General features: G+C 56.1%; 1 long non-coding RNA gene across 1 annotated transcript; it reads right to left on the reverse strand.

Annotated features, from left to right (window-relative positions):
• Positions 1–3,646: 3,646 nt before the first annotated feature.
• Positions 3,647–4,793, reverse strand: LOC149990050 (uncharacterized). Its single transcript, XR_016508979.1, has 3 exons — positions 4,421–4,793; positions 3,951–4,090; positions 3,647–3,836 (listed from the first exon to the last, which is right to left on the reverse strand). It is a non-coding gene; the product is annotated as an uncharacterized LOC149990050 (long non-coding RNA).
• Between the last annotated feature and the right edge of the window lie 259 nt (positions 4,794–5,052).

A 5,052-nucleotide genomic window follows, 5' to 3' on the forward strand; every position in this document is an offset into this window, starting at 1 on the left:
GAACTGTAGCCCAAACCGTGAGCAGGCCCCACTGCCTTCCCGGGAAGGCCTCTCTTGTCTCAGTGGAAAACCCGAAGGCTATGCGCCAGACAGGACCAAAGGCCACTCAGAGGGTTCCCATGGCCATTGGATTTGAAGAACGCATATTATGCTTTAGAGCTTGCTCCACTTTTCTTATTGCTTAGTTAACTAGAATCCATCTGTAGCTAAAACTGTATGAAGCCTTGCACCCGATGTCAGAAAGGCGTCCGGATGTTTGGCAGACCCTGACACAGACTGGTCCCTGTGTTCTCTATATTGACATCTGTAATCAGAAACTCTCAGCTGTAACCCAAGTGTCTGAAAGCTCATTGATGACTCTAAAGTCCTGACCTTCTATCTCCCGAACCCCCTTCCTCAATAAAAGGCACGGGAGACGGAAGTTTTGTGCTCTTCTCCCCTAAAGAGATTAGCTACCTCCCATCCCTCCAGACCAAAGACAGCGTTGTCCTGGATAAATTTGTTGTTCTGCCATGGTCATGAAACCTCTGCTGGACAGGGAGTTTCCAACCGAGCTGGGGCGTTGGCGGCAGGACAGCCTCACTAGGCATTTAGCCTGGGCTGGAGCTTGAACTAGAGTGGAAAAGTTTTGCAAAACTCCCATGGTGACAGCTGCCCCCAAACAAGTACAGAATGTTAGTTTTGTGGCTGCAAACCCCATGGGGACAGTTGCCCCCAAAGAAGTCATGTATCAGCCAAGTGTAGGTAGCAACTACCCCACTATAATGGATGTTATATTCTATAGTTTTGTTACTTGCGTTGCCCATGGAAACGGTTATGTTGTGCCACTGCCCCAGCTACCAACCCAGGATATGGGTTTATACTATTGAAGCAGCTTTGTACTGAGGCTCGGGGCTACTCCGTTGAATCCCTGCGTGGAGTGAGAGTGGGTAGTCGCCGGCCACCTAACAAAGGCTCTTTAAATTCTAATTTGGTTGTCTCCGACCGTTTGGTTCTCAGACTTGCTCCACAACATTTGGAGGCCCCAGCGATATCCCCAGCCTTGGCTGGGCACGGGCTCACCTCAGGGGGAGGTCTCTGAGAGACGTCCCTCAGCCCCGAGTGGGACGCTGGCCGGCGGGCGCCCTCCCTATGCTGATTGACTGCATAGAGCCGTTCGGATTCTTACTGGGAAGGACTTGGATTCTGAGGGAAATGAATCCTTGGGTTGGAAAAGGGGCGCGCCAGGGGGCTCTCAAGGGAGGGACGGACGTGGCGTTACCTCCGAGAGCTGGTCTCGGACCACGACGGTGGCCGGTGTCCACAGGTTTGTCTGTCCTAAGTGTCGTTTGTTTCGTACAAGAACGGGTCTGTCTTAAGCGTTGTCTTGTCCGTTCAGCCTGCTTCATGTGCTACATGTACGCCTTTGCAATGTTTTCTTAAAGACGTCCTGGATGTTAGGAGGTGGGCTTCATTCTACGGGACGCAGTGACCCCAAACCAGCTCTGTGCTCTCTGTGAATGGGAATGGCCCACTTTAAAGTCCTCTGCTCTCCCCGCTCCTCCGGAGAGTAAGCCAAAACCCCTCCTTCTCCCAAAACCCCACTGGCTTGATTTCTTTGTTAGAATCTATCTTCTTCACCCACTGTAATGCCTTTATAAGGCAGTGCCGCCTTTGGTGCGCCCCCGGGGCTCCGTGCGGTCCCGTGTGTCTAACTGACATGTGGCAGGACAGCGGCCACAAGCTCCGGTTGGGAGAAATTGCCTGCGCCTTCAGCGGACACTCGGGAGCTGCTGGAAGCCCTGATGGCCCAGCCTCAAAGGCCTAGGTGGGGCTTGGGTGAAACTGTTTAACCTCTGAGTGAATGTGTGAGTAAACGTTACTTCCTCCTTTTGTGCGACTCCCAGACTTCAGTCCGCAGAGTCTGAGTGGGCTCTAGCCTCGCAGGAGGAGAGGCCAAGCGGGCGTCTGTCTGGCCTCCTTTGGGAGCTCCCAGCCCGTGTTTGTCTGCACCGTGAAGGGGAAATTGCTCCCGTGCCTTGTGTCCCCGCCCCTGATGGTAATCCAAATTAAGTGCATGTTTGTAGCAATCACCTTAGCCAACAGAAGGGGACGCCAGTCCAAGCCTGCACCCACAGTTCTTGACTGTGTGCTCCGGAATTCCCACAAGTTACCAGGACGAAACCCCTCCATGCACTCTTGTTACAGAAGAGGGGGTGTCTAAAAACCCTCAGAGCTTGCGGCTGGGGGGTGGGGAGAAGGAGGCAGCTTTCGGGATGCCTTCACTCGCCTGAGGCTAGGGACTAGTGTCTTTGTTATGCAAATGACTTTAATGCATCCCAGGCTCGGGAAGATGGGAGGGGTCTTGGACCAGGAGATGGTATGGAAAGAGCACATGGAGCCTGCGTGAGCTTCTGTGAATCGTCAGAACTGGGTGCCATGCTCTCTGCGTCATGGGACGCAGTCAGTCATTTAAAATTAAGTGGCAGAGATTTTAAACAAACGCACACCGTGCTGCTTTGAAAAGAAGCAGTCTGACCATGCGGTTTTGAGGAGGGGACTGACCCTGCGGTTTTGAAAAGGAAGGTTCTCCATACAGTTTTGGTGAAGGGGTTCTCCATGCGGATTAGAAAGGAGGGTACGCCATGCGGTTTGGAAAAGAGAGGTACACCATACTGCTTTGATAAGAGAGAGCACATTGCAGCTTGGAGAGGAGGGGATGCCTTTGTGGTTCTGGAAAGGAAAGGCTGGGAATCTACGCGCTTCTGGACTAAAAGCTGACGAGCAGCATAACACAGACAAGACCCTCCCCAATCAGAATGGAATGATTCGCAGCTACCGGTAAAGCTGAACTGTGTCTAGGAAGTAAGGAAACTGTATATCTTGAGTTTTCTAAAAATGGCCTGGTTTAGTAGGGGAGGCAGAACTATGTGTTTCTGGGTGTTTTAAGGACCATAAGACTTAATGGCAGAAATCCGCAAATAATCTAAATCTATATAACTGTTAAATAAACAGTTCTTTTTTTTCTCTCACTAAACTCTGGTATTGAGAGTTATTATTCTGGTGGCGGGCAATCGGGCCCTTAACTAAACAGCCCGTGGGTTCTGTTTCAATCAGAGCAGCCCAGGGGTTCTGTGACACTCTGACACCCTGGAAACAGAGGCAGGCCAGGGGCAGCGGCTGGGCATCTCAGGGCGGTGAGCAGGCTGTGGCCAGGGCAGAAGCAGGAGTCTGCTCCCCAGGTGTCCCACTCCACCCCTGGTGAGCGGTGTCTCAGGGCCACCGCGTCTGTGGGGCTGCGTGGGGCTGGCTGCAGCGGCTTGACCAAAACGGCGGCTCCTTCTCTGGCCCGGAGGCTGTGGCAGCCCCTCGTGCTAGAATGTCCACGGGACATCACCTGGGTCCACCCGCTCACGATAGGCGCGCAGGCGGGCAGGACGGGCAGGAAGGCGTGACTGAGTGGGTGGGCGGGCGGTCAGCACCTCCCTCCCCCAGCCACCCGAGGGCTGAAAGCTTCTGTTTGTTGCTTAGGTTTACCTTTCAGGCCAGAAATTGAGTCTTTCACACAGGAAACACAGGGAACCACTACAAAGGTGAACGGGAAATAGATTTATTTGTAACAATGAACCTGTTCTCGGAAATAGAATCAAGGGCGCGGCGGGTCAGCAGGCTGGTGCTCCGGAGCTCCGGCCTCCTCCCACGGAGCTCTGTGCCCGTTCCAGTCCCAGGACTTTCTCCCTCCAGACTTTGGACGATGCCACCGATGGACGTGCCGCCCCGACTCCCTTATTATACAGGGTTCCAAGGTCTGTCTTCTCACCACCGGGCGGCAGAGGCCGGGAGACCGCCAGTTAAGTCTGTGATGACAGGAGCGCAGGTCTGTATCAGCATCTGTGGAGGTGACCTCAGCACCAGCATGGCAGAGAGCCGACGGTGGCCTCCGGGGTGCACCCCGCGGGGGGCCCGCTCACCCTCAGCGCGTCTTCTCCTGGACTCTCCGCCACCTTCCCCGGTCCTTCAGCTGCAAGCTCTGGTTTCTCTGAGATCTTAGGTTCCTCTCCCCCGTGTGCTGTGTGCAAGCTTCCCAGAAAGGGGTGGTTTTCAGGGCAAACTGGTGAGAGGCAAAGAGGGAAACTGAGCCGGCTTCCCCCACATGGTAGAGCACGGGGGTCATGTCTCCCAGGTCCTCGCCAGCCGGAGACGGGTGTTTCCTCCGCAGTTCAGGAGCTGACCCGGCGGCCATGGCTACAGTGTCAGGGTAGGAGCAGGGTCCAGAGAGGAGCAGGGAGGGGAGACGAGAGGGGAGGGTCCCCAGGAGCCACCCCTCTGGCTGCAACAGCCCCTCTCCCATCCAACTCTCTGAGCCCGTCCTGTCCTGCAGGGAGCCGTGCTGAGACTCACCGCCATCAGAACAGAGCCGAGGTGCACGCAGGAAACCCACCCGCTCACCGCCGTGCCGGTCACCTGTCCAGTTCTGACTTCCGTCCCCAGTCACCACGCTGCTGCTTCCTTCCCGAATCCAGGGACACTGCCTTCTGTGTTCTGTCCCGAGCTCATGGTGCTCATCGGTGGAGGGACGGCTGGCCGTGGACCCGCTCCACGTTGGTGGCTCCAGAATGAGGTGCTCTGTGTCATCAAGAAGAAGAAAAAAGGGGGGAGAAAGTGAGTCTGGACAGCGAGCCGACTGTCTCTGGAAACGAGTGGACAGTGTTGTCTTTACTCACGGGCCTCGGAAGGGCTGCGTTGGTTGGCGTGACGTACGTCCTGTTCTTTCGTTCCTCTCCCCGGTCACTCCTCCTGGAGGAGGCGGACGGAGTCGGCTGCACGGGCCCAGGGGCAGGAAGGCGGGCGGCGGTCCCGGGTGCGCAGAGGCACGGGGGTCGTGCTGTCCTGCATCTCCCAGCCCTGGAGTGTGCTGCCTTGTCACAAGACAGCCAGCCAGCAGACCTTCCGGACCTAGGAGGGCCCTGTCTGGCCTGGCCCGGGAGGCAGGACCAGCACTCTCGCTGCCCTCACGTGCCTCTGGAGGCCGTCCCGGGGTCTCCCTGCCGTGGGTGCCACTGGCCAGGGGTT

Source organism: Furipterus horrens, unplaced genomic scaffold, assembly GCF_987537825.1.
Source record: "Furipterus horrens unplaced genomic scaffold, mFurHor1.1.pri manual_scaffold_33, whole genome shotgun sequence".
In the NCBI taxonomy this organism is placed as follows: Eukaryota; Metazoa; Chordata; class Mammalia; order Chiroptera; family Furipteridae; genus Furipterus; species Furipterus horrens.